Genomic DNA, 12,913 nt, shown 5'->3' with positions numbered 1-12,913 from the left:
AATTTGTAATTGGTAACAATAGTGAGGATCATTAAATATTTTGTGCCAACCGACCGAAATTATGTAAGTATCTGCCATCTATTAAAGTGAATAAAGTGAATTTCCGTGTTATAGTCATGTTTTTTTTTAAATAGTGATGAGATTGGGTGCTTTGAATTTAAAAAAAAGAACTGTTTAAATTTCGAGCGGTATCTCAACAACTGACTAATATTAATAATTTCATAAGCATTCTGCACTCCCATAAATAAGCTCAAATAATATCCTATCATTCCTAAACAAAAGTCCAATAGTTTTATTATTATACTACTGCGTTAATATTGTTGTAACCACTAACCAGATAACTTCCGCATACCTCAGTCAAGTTGACCATGGCCAATTCATTAAAATCTACGTAGGTAGGTACACATATTATATTTATCATTTTAACATTAAATTACAAGTACAACCGATAGGTACCACTGTGAGTACCTAATAAATAGTTTAATAATTAATTATAGATATATCACATATTATTTGTGGCGTAAGCGCAACGATGATTTCATCAGTGGGTGTATCACGAAAACGCGTACAAATAACACGAAATATTGTCGCTGAATTTTTAAAGTAATATTTTAGTGACATTTTGAAACATTTAACTGAAATATTAAAATGTTCAATGTTAAAAATCATCAACAGGAAAATCTTCCCGTAGCCATACATGATGCGTTTTTAAACTATATTAGACGCGAGGTTTTATGTTAAATCAATTAATAATATTAAATATGCTGTCACAATAATTCATGTACAGCAGCAGTTAATCAACGGTATGATAAAATTAGAGAGGAAATTGATATCGGTTATGTAAATTATGCAATTGAATCCTGATAATAGTATTATGTTTTATTTGTTTAGTTAAAAGTTTGGGTGAGCCAAGGGCGTTTAGCTCTTTATCTCCGTGATTGAGGAAACGTCAACTCGCAAATGTACAAACACAGACGGATGTGATCCTGCGTTCCACCACGACGACGGACCGACATAAATTGCTTATTCGGAACATGTTGTTTGTTGTTTCAAAATTATAGTTGGCGTTCATCAATGATTTGATTGAAAGCGGAAGAAATATAATTATTATTACCAACATTCTAGTTATTCATAAACAGTGACAAAATGTTGGTCGATTCTTTACACTATCCGCAACGATCCACTCTCTACTTAAATACAACGTATTTTCATTACCTAGTTTTTATTGTTTGTAGAGCTTGAAGCAAAATGTATGATTTGCGTGGGAAATAATCCATCATGACGTCAATAGTTTATGTTAAATATTATATTGTAAATTTATACATGTAATTATACAGGACTCGAGTACTGTGTGCCTATGCAAGTATGTACCTGATACCTATTGCTAGTCAAAAACAAAACCAATTGTAGATCAGTAGATGGTATTCTAATAATACTATATACCTCCTATAATTAATAACATTTAATGATTATTTATCGGATTTTAATGTGTTTATATTTTGTACATCAAAAATGTATTAAGTCAAATCGTATGATTTAATTATTATTTTTTTACATGGATATATTAAATGTATATCTACCCAAGAACTCAAAACGATAGGAAGCTTCACTTATTATTGAATATATGAACATTTTTTTTTCTTTACATGACGTATACTGTCAATACAAAATACGCATATAATTATAGGCTAATAATCCTAGTAATTGAAGCCTTTATGTTAATAAAAAAAATACGCATATCATAAATGTATATTGTTGGGGTGTAACTCCCCTTAAAATGATATTCACGTTATTATAGTGAATATTGTTACCGCAGTAATTTATTGAGGAAATGTATGTATGTACAAATCGTTTTTTTCTTCAGAAAAAAAATACACTTAAGGAAAAATTTCGTTTATTGCCTATGATACATATTATTATATAGTGTCTTAAAAATGAATTACCTAGCCAACTTAAGTTGCAGTGGATAACTATATAAATGTGCAGTTTTAAAATAATTAGATAATCAAAAATGATTTCCGATTCGGTCATAAAGCTGACTCATATTGAATAAATTATTGTTCTGCTGCTGTTGCTGATACAAGAAACATATTTCAATAGTTGCTATAGGTGGAAAAAGTTGTATCATTTTTATTCAATTCCGTTGATGGAAAGCCCAGTATGAATATTAATAATTGCTTTGTTTGTGCTATACCAGGATTTTTTTCTAGCATACTGTGATTACTAAGTAATTTATAAATGATTGTAACTTTGGGATTCACAACCCCGCATGTTTGCTGTCAAGAAGTAAATATAATAACTGTTTTTATCGTTTTAGTTATAGCGTACAATCAACGTATACAGAATAATCTACAAAACACGCGTTACGGATTGACGCATGGTGTCATTGTACGGACGTTAATAATATAAATTATATTTAAAAATATTATAAATATTTCCATTCGATTTCTGGTATGCCAGGTAACCTGCCTAGAAAATTGAAATGATTTAGTGTAAGACCTATTCCCTCCCTGAAATATCGTCATACCCTATATGATAATGATATGATATGCTACCAATGGGCGACTTCCAATTTTCTGCCTTGAGTTACTTTTTGGCATTTTATAATATTTACTTATTGCATTATTTATATGTTATTTGTAGATAGTAAATGTACTGTGTTAGTGTGTTGTTTTAAGTATATACAATATACATGTATATAAATGTGAATATTTATTTAATTAACGTAGTTTATAGGATTTCGAAGTTTGACTTATCTAAAATAATCGTTATTAGAGAATGTAAGGCGAGGAAATTCAGTGGAAATCTTTAAAAGTTATATGCAGAACCAGACGAAGCTATTCTGTGGCTGCACTACCTGGACATTGAACTGATGAATGATGATAATATTTCCTGGTCTACAATCATAGAATATTAAGGAGTTAACTTGGAACCCACACGTTTCTTTAAAACTACACCAAGGATATTTAACGACTTACAACACGACCCTACCTACAAGACTCTCGAGTTGGAAATGCTTTTTCTTGCATCTTCACAAACAAATTCTATGGCTCTTATTATTCTATGCTGCCCTCATTTATAGGTAACCGTGTCGAAACTCATATAAATAAAATTCAAGTTTTTCGGTCCAAAATATTACAAATATTTACAAATGCACCTGGGTTTGTCAGAAACAAAGCCCTTCGAACAGACTTCAAACTTCCCATAGATAAAATCTTTCAATCAACTTTTTGAACTAACTAATACATGTAAATGGTGCGAAATATTTCAATCTAAGTGACAAAGCTTATAAGGAATTAAATGAAAATTAATAAAAAAAATAATAATCATTTGTTTCAATCAATTATTTTCTGTTTTCTATTAAATATATCAAATTGTTGAATATTACATAAAGAATAATTAATAATTAAACATCAAAATTTTTAAAATAACCACATGGTAAAAATGTAAAATGTAATGTAATTGTGTTTCTTTTTGAAAAAAAAAAAAATTCAAACCAGTTAAAATACCTATGTGATGTTTTATAAACTTTGAAGCAGTAAACACAATAATGGTAATATAGTGTAAATATTTAGGTAGGATTAAGGTAATTAAGAGACTATAATATTTAAGATGGATCTTAAAACCTATCTAAAGAAAAATATCTTAAAAAAGGCATAACATCTTATACCAAATAAATTTTTATTATTTTAAGAAGCGACTAAAAGGAAGAAAGTTACTAATTTCCATTTCTGCAATTTAACTTTTAAGTAAATCATTTCTCTGTAAAAAGGTTTAATATGTGTTGATATTAATTAGTTTCCTGTATGCCCTTACATATACTATAGTCAAATGGTGGTGGGTGGGGAGGGGGCGCAACACCATTATTCTATATAGATTATTATATCGTTGGTATTTTATAGTTTCTACTGACTTATATCATTATTCATTACTATACAGATAGCGAAAATTATATTTTAATCTAATTGATTGTTTTTGAATACTTACTTACATTAATGAATTTGCTCTTGCGTTTTTTCAGCTAAAAAACAATTCCATTTGCGAAAATGGTTACGAAATCATATAGCATTAATATTACATGTCTCTTCTAAGACAAATAACATACTTATTTCGATATTTTTTGGAGTAAAACGATTACATATATAATTTAGTATAAGTAAATTTAATAAGTTATTTTTGATGTAAGTGACAGAGACAAATATAACGATCAATTAGTGAAGGGAAATGTATTATTCATGATATACCATACTAACCATAATAATGATCAACATAAAAGGAGCAAATGTGTTTCATAGAACTTTATGTGCATTAAGCACGCATTTGTAAACTCCTTACAACAGCAATTGGTAAAAATTGAATACAAATATGTAACACAAGTGTGCAGATAATTGTAATAATAATAATAATAACAATAATAATAATAATGATAATAATAAAAATAAATTACTTATCAAATAAGTATAAATAAGATTGCTAACAAATGTGAACGCAGTTGTAGTTTAATACTCAAGGATTATTTTATGCGATGTTATTAAAATAAAAAATAATTCACATAATTTTGCGTAAAATTACTACTATCGCATACCAGGAGCTCGAAAGGTTAGTTATGAATATATTTTTCTTAATGTTTTTCAACGTCGATGCATATTTTAGAATTTTATATCTTCCAGCGAGAGCAGTTTCATAGAGTTAATGTTAGTTAATGTTATTTATAAAATGTTATAAAATATCTATTCAAATATTAAACTGAACTGTCTTTTAATGTCTTTTAACGTTCGTAAAATAAACTTAATTTTATGATAATTCATAACTGTTTCATTATGTTGAGAGAAAACAATTTAAATTTTATGTATAAAAACATTAATTGCGATTTTATAATCAGAATAATATATTGTTAAGCCATTATAGGTATACAAAATATTTACAATTATAGAAACCTTTAGTCTTTAAACAATAAAATTTAGCTGGGTGTTATTAATGGATAACTTCCCAATCTTAATATTCACCGTCATTTTATATTCTCTTCTTTTTTTTATCAAATCTAATTATTGTACAAAAATTTGTATAGATTGTAGATGTATTTTAAATTAATAAAAAAAAAACAATAAAATAAAATATTCACTGATTTTGAGTGAATTATTGATTATGTTTCATATTCGAATGTCACTATCACAAAGTTTTAGATTCAAAAGTTTCGTGCCAAATCAAAGTCTGAGATTTCTTGTTGGTTTTACAATGATGGTGATTTATATAACATGATTATCATACCAATTATTTTCATAAACGTTACCTCTATATTTAAATAATCATAGTTTCACAAATTTAACAAAAATCGGTAATAAACTACTAATTTGCAGAATAGCCTGTGACTCATATATGCGTGATTTCAGTATATTTTTATTTAGTTGACATTATTGTTTACAACTTATAAGATTTTTACGTTAAATCTTATCAATAAATTGGGATTATTACAAACAAGCCTATTTTTTGAGGGATTGTCAGTTTGTCACCACAAATACCCATCTATGAAGAAAAAAAGTTACAACACCAAATACAAACTATAAGGAAATACTGTTGGCTAAAATAAAAAATAAAATATCCACTTATGGTTTATCCCATAAATTTTGATATATTATAATTTATATTGAGAGAATGTCTTTTGCTTATAATATGTTGATGATTACTTTAATGTAGGTTTTAAAACCAATTCGTTTTTATTTTACATTTATTAACATTGTGTAGTAGATTGTAGTAGATTGTAATCTACTGTACAGCTGAGCGACATCCACGACTTACCCGATTTGTTGTTGTTGTGATGTATTTAATATTAGAGTTAGTGGATGTTATATCATTTATAATCCAAATTATATGTGTTTATACTTTTGCGTATTTCACAATATTTCAATTTGTATGTGGTTAAATTATCATTTTTAAGTTGTAATATTTTACACAGATAATACTCATAATTTATATGTAAATTTAATTACTGTTAAAAATCTTTGAAATAACTTTAACTGTATAATAATAGTTGAAAATACAAGTTATAGCAGATCTGACATTCAATCTTATACATTTTTAATGATTATTGATAAGTATTTAACAAATAACTACAATATTCTTAAAATCTATTGCTGCTGTTGTTGCAGATGGTTAGGTTTATTTTTGATGTTGACAAAAAAATTGTTATCGATTTTATAAATAATTATTATATGATAATTTAAACGATCATATTTTGTTATATTATATGATTTTGAGGGGAAGGGTTTAAAGAGTTAGGATAAGCCTTCTCCCTAAATTGAACTCAACTCATGGCCTCTGTGTAAAAAAATATTTATTTAGTATATGTTTATACTAAATATATAAATATATACATTATGCATATATGTTCACCAACCATAAAGGCGGTATGCAAACCGTCAAAGCTATTTCAGTAAGTTTGAGTGCTAAAATTTTTTTTTTTCTCGCAGTTATTTGTAAACATGAAATTATCAAGCACGCTGCTTCTTTTGGTATCAAACGTATGCTTTTTATCAGCTTACGATGATTCGGGAGTCAAATACTTCACCAATGAATGGTTGGTGCATGTACCTTTGGGTGAAGTGGTGGCTAGAGAAGTGGCTCGCAATGTCGGCATGAGATACGACGGACCGGTAACGTAGATATTTAAATATACCACCGACGAGCTTAAATTATTATACGTATTAAATACTGCGGAGATAAGATGCCAAACGTCTGCGTTTTATGACGAATGCTTAAACTATAACTAAACTATTTCAGCTACAACTATTCGTAGTACCTATTAAGTAGTTGGCCATGTACAGTTTAGTAGGAATATCAGGTACCGAAAACCGCCAGTGAAAAGGTAGACAAATACAATTTATTATTTAAATGAAATCGATAATTTAAGTAAAGTACAATACTAAAACAAATTTAATCATCGGATTATTTATTGATGATTAAATTTAATTTTGAAACAAAAGATTACACTATTCAATTTTATACAATTATATTATTCATCATACTTAGATATTAAGACATTTATTTTATACGGGGATGGAAGGAGGAATGGAGGATACGCTCTCGTAAGTACATCCAATCTCAACTTATAAAGTGTTATGTTCCTGTAATCCTGTGTTGGCCAAAAAATAAAAACGCTTCTTTGAAAAGGCAATACAGTCTCACACATAACATTGCAGAATACAGGCATACAGTGAATCGTCATAAATCACGAGTTACAAACGGTCGAATCGCATAACTCTTAGAATACTCCGAATACTGCACTCGAATGAGCTATATACATAAATTTATTTGGACTTATAAAAGTGTGAATTGTTTGTGACAATGGATAAATGCCGTGAACACAGAAAAGGTGTAATTTTTTCTTTTCAAAAACGTCCTAATCCAAACCAGCGTCAATGGAATTTAAGTTTTCAACAAGTACTGAGAATTATGTTATTGTTCAAATTATAATTATTTTTGGCAATCGAAAAACCACCCTCACAGTGTTTTTAAACTATACCTATGTATGATTATATGTTTATATTAAATTAAATTAAAAAACTTTTGCCATTTTCTCACTCATATTATTAAATGCCTACCTGTTATTACTAGTTTCAAATAACAGTTGATATATTTTATATTTTATGGTTATTATTTAATATTTAAACATGTTACCTCATTTTAGTAAAGTAAATTAAGTAATAATATCGAATTTGATGTCTAAAATTACATTAGGTGTTAGATAATGGGTGTCTAATTATTTATTGTCACTCATAAATTACTTGTATGGAGACTAGAAAGTTGGCATATTACTTTTAGACGCGCTTTCCTTACTTGTTAGTTGTTTGTTTTGATATTTAGTCTTACACATAATTGCTATTAATGACTTTGTAAAATGAACAAATGGGTTTCTATCATATCATGGCTTTGATACTAAATTTAAAATACACTACTTATAATAATTGTCACTTGTCAGTCGACTAGTTATAAGTTATAACATGTAATTACTTCTGAAATGGTTTTAAACGTTCTGCAGGATTGTGTAGTATTTTTTAATTTTAGAAAACTGCTATATTTAAATATTTTTTATAATAAATTGTTCACTTGTTATGTAGAAATTATGAAGATTCATGAATATGAAATTTTCGTTTTGTTAATTTTGTAAATTCAAATTTTGTTTTATACGTGTATAATGTATATAGGTTAGGTATATCTTATTTTTTATTATTAATCCGACAACAGAGGAGGTTTTAAACCGTTATTACTTTGCTTGTCTTACACAGGTTATAATTTTTAAGTATATAATATTAACCGTCATAGTTTTATTCAATAAACCAATAAATCAATAACAATATGATATCTTATAAGAATGTCATTTTGTAGATAATATAAACCAAATAATAATTACTAGAGAGACTTAATATTAAAGAGAGTGGCCAACTGGTGCTATACCAGCCATTAATCGTTCAAACATTTCTCGCCTCTTTTTAAATTTAAACACTTCAGCTAGGGGCATTATACACTGATTTTTTAGCTTATAACCTTATTATAGCTAGTGTTGTAAAGTATTTGAGTATTGGTATTCAAATACTTTTACAAGTATTGAATAAGTACATATTTTAAATACTGTTGATCAAAAAGTATTCAACTACATTTTAAAAACTATTTTATTCTATTGAATACTTTCCAATAAAATACCCTTTTCCCACTTAAAATCGGTATCAAATAAAATCAATAGGCCAATTAAAATTATTCGGAATATATTATTAGCTTAACGTGTGAACCTATTCTCACTTCTATTCGAACAACTATATGCGCACAACAACTAGGCATTCTTATATACCCAATAAATAACCAAAATTAAGTAGGTATACATATAATTAATATGAATAACAAATAAACGTATTATATTGACATTTATGATCAACATAATTATTTTAAAATGCCAAAATTGTGTGTTAGACCATCTCTGCCGATCTTGATTTAATGCTTCATGGTTATAATAAGTATGCATAATAATATGTACCTATATTATATTGTTGAGTTCAAAAATAAAAATGCTTTATAATATAATGCAATATCATAATAGGTACTAATACAGTAATACATTAATACAGTATTAGGCAGTACTTGAAAGTATAACACAGTGGTATATATTTACTTTTCAATTAATATTGGACAATTTTAACAAATTAATTTAATAAGCTAAAGCATAAAGTATAAATATTTGGACGATTAATGGTGTCTATATAATCAATGATAACAATCAGCCAATAAAAAACGTTCACCGAGTTGGCCACTCTCTCCAATATCAAGGCTCTTTAATAATATCTAATTGAGGGGTATTAAAAAGGTGTTCAAAATAGTAATTATTAAATAAGCATTTTTTTGTTTGAAGATATATTTTTATTGTAGCTGGAAGATAACAAGTAAACTTTTTCACAATAGACAATAGCTGACTTGACTGATAACTCAGGTCACAGTGTGCTTATTGTCAGTTATATTTTTCGCTCGTTTCACAATTGTCAATTAATGAGAGACTTCAGATTTCTATTATTGTTAAAAACTTTATCGGTAGTGAAATGTCTTCGAGGTGAACACATATGTTGCTGCAGTTGCCATTGAGGGTTATTACAAGAGTTCTAAAGTTTTAAAGGCGTCTAAAACTTTTCTTCTTATTTTTGCTTACAAATAAATTTGTATAGATAACATAATGGATACTATAATTATACAAATATCAAATTCTTAATAATATAGTAAAATTATATAAGTCATGATACAAACGATTTAATAAATAATATCGACTAAATTGAATACTAGTCAAAGTTGACGTATAACTTATAGTAAGTGTAATGAATAAAATTTTACTATTTCGAAAGAGCAAAAAACTATAAAGATAGAAACCCGATGACGATAATACACTCAGCCACATCAGTAGCAAATTTTAATCGTTGAACGTTTTGATATTCTTAAGACAAACATAAACACTAAAGTTATTTTATGTACATAGTTACTAACTGTTCATAGTAAATATAATATAATAACTTTTAAATCATATCTATATGTATACGGATATCTATCTAACCTATATGGATACTGAAATGTCTATTAAAAAAATAAAATCAACATGGATATTATTGAAAATATACATTTTGAACCTAATAATTAATATTTGTATACATAAAATAGTAAGTTTACGTAAGTTATTGCTTTTGATTGTTGAATAACAAGCATAATTATTATTTATTACCATATTGATTAATATTAACCATACTATACCGTATTATAACGGAGTAATTGTTATTGAGTAAACTGAGTAATTGAGTAATTTTTAAGATGAGAAAAATATTAGTTGAGTTTTATGTTTTCTTGAATGTTTAAAGAAAAGTTAAGGTAAAATTTGAGTTTTAATTTTTTTTTTTTTTGAGATATGTGATAACATATAACTAAACTATATTATTTTAAATTTGTGCGGAATATTTAATTATTTAATATAATATTTAAGGATGAAAACGTTTTATGGAGTATATATTTAGAGAATAAATAAAGAATGAGGAACTCTATGTTTAGTTTCATAGAATTATACATATACATAACAGATCAATAGTAAATATTGTCAATTTATTAATTCATATATAATTTTAAGTGATGGTGATTAAAATAGTTATATAGTTATTACCTAATAAAACAATAAGTACAAAGGTATGTATAAAACTCATTTTTTTTGTGTATTTTAAAATTATAGTTATTTTGTTTTGTTATATCGATTTGTTTTAGACAGAAAATATATTTTTTTAACGACAGATTTATTTCAGAAAACAATAAATTATTCACGTATATTTTGTACGTTTATGTGTTTCCGTGTCATCCAAAGTATAACTACGACAATCGTCCTAGTCTCGAGTTCAATAGTTCATGATTATACAATATACATATTACATGGCGGCTGGTATAGGTCAGAAGCATGTCAAAAAGTATTTTATAAAACGATGACCAGCCTTAAAGTACATTTCGACGATTAGAATGATGGTTGAGTTTCGTGTCAGTCTTTTACACTATAATATTATATTTCATCACGGATAAAGTGGTCTAAATGCACCCGATACAAATAATAATAATAATGATTAAATTTGACACCGTAATAATCTTCAAACCAATTAGTTACAGAAATCTTGTATCCTACTAATTATAAGTTTATTATTAATTTAGTTTGTACAAAGTCCAGTTAATGCAGAGAAAATAAAAAAGTGTAGCAATTTTGGTACAAATTCAGACTTATTGGTGTAAGATAATATTATTATTTTAAATCCTATTTAAAGTTTATTACAGGAGATTTATTGCGTATTTAAAAAAAAAAAAAATTATGCGTGTAACTAGGAATTTGTAGTCGCAGGGGCTAGAATCCGAGAAAATCAAAGTTAACAACAAGTCATTAAGTCAAAAGGTCTACTTTCATCATTAAAAAGTATTTAACAAAACTCAAATGTTAACAGTAAAAAAAAAAAAAAAATATTATGTTTTATTCACTGCAGTAAGCGTATTTAATATTTTATAACGCTGTAATACGCCTGATGTATTTATAAGTAAATACTTTTAAAATATAATTAATTTTACTCTCTTTTTATGTTTATTAAATAATAGCTAGATTACTGAATTTATTTTGTGAAAGGATCGATCTCATATTTTACGTTTTAATTCATCCCGTAAAAAAAAAAATAAAAATACTCAATCATATTTTATATCTTCGTTCATGTAGTGTAATTTTTAGCCAAGTAGCGAAAACGAATATTAATATGAATAATTTAAGCAAACAGGAAACAATCGATTTAAAAAACAATTGTTTGGCGATGTTATTGTTGCAATGGGTTCAAAAGTCTACGGCGTATAGTAAAATAGCAGTTGACGACACTATATAATATGTTCGATGAGAATGAAAAAATCAAAATTGCATGTTGAAAAATTCATAATTTGATCCACCTAGAAAACAATTTATTAAACTCCACTAAATGCCTAAAAAAATATTATTGCTTCCAAAGTCCAAATTATTATACCTATACATTTGGTAAAATAATCGGAATATATAGTCTTAATGTTATCTCTAAGAAATGAGTTAATATAATACGGTCAAAATGCTAATATTTCGATATTTGAACTCTTTCGCGTCCTCTTCTAAACTTGAAAATTCCGATAATTTTGTACCCAACTTTTTGTTATTAAACAATTAATTATTCATTTTGAACTTTGTTTATTTATAATGAAATAAATCTCTTCAAAAACGTTTTCTTATTTTTTCGTACCACTCTGCTGTCTGCGGGGCATCTCTTGGAAACTGATATAATTTTCCCGGACGGACTGTCTAAATATGGACGAAAATTCGTTCCGTTTTTTCTATACTGGACATGAATAATTTTACACAAATTATATTCGTCGAATTTATACGATCACCCTATCTAGGTCTGTATACGGAGGCCGTATAGTAACTTTTAATAATAATAATAATAACAATAATAATAATAGGGGATGACTGTATGGTATGTTATATACCTACAGTGTGGTATAAAACACGCACGTCACGGTCGATGAGCGCCGTCACCGCCATCGCCACCTCTTCCACCTCCACAGATACATCCACTGCGTACACCTCCACCCACACCCCCGCCGGTGCTACGCGTTTTTCGAGGGGCGCGCAAGCGTTTGTCGTGGGTGGCCTTGTGACCTCGACCCCAACCGAGGACGTGCGTACCAGGACCCCATGAACGAACGTTACTTACGTCATCATAACTAGGGTGGGCGCCAGCAACCCTCGGGCTGCCGTTCCTGTCAGGCCGTAGCAGCTTTTCGCACCGGGAGCGCATGCCACCGCCACGTGGTTTTTCCGAACGTCGTTTTCCGACGCCGAGCTTTCCCAAACACA

The 12,913-nt window shown here is 27.9% G+C and overlaps 1 pseudogene across 1 annotated transcript in view; it reads left to right on the top strand.

Moving 5' to 3' along the window:
* The first annotated feature begins 4,481 nt into the window (after positions 1–4,481).
* The window catches only part of LOC107168240 (neuroendocrine convertase 1-like), a 30,165-nt pseudogene continuing 21,733 nt past the window's right edge, over positions 4,482–12,913 (top strand). Inside the window, exons 1-2 of the transcript XR_016191706.1 lie at positions 4,482–4,599; positions 6,468–6,650. The product of XR_016191706.1 is annotated as a neuroendocrine convertase 1-like (transcript). The remainder of the gene's footprint in view (positions 4,600–6,467; positions 6,651–12,913) is intronic.

The sequence above is a fragment of the Diuraphis noxia genome, unplaced genomic scaffold (assembly GCF_037042655.1).
Source record: "Diuraphis noxia isolate RWA-SAM2 unplaced genomic scaffold, SU_Dnox_SAM2 contig0004, whole genome shotgun sequence".
NCBI classification, from domain to species: domain Eukaryota; kingdom Metazoa; phylum Arthropoda; class Insecta; order Hemiptera; family Aphididae; genus Diuraphis; species Diuraphis noxia.
This window is presented reverse-complemented; position numbering and strand designations above follow the sequence as displayed.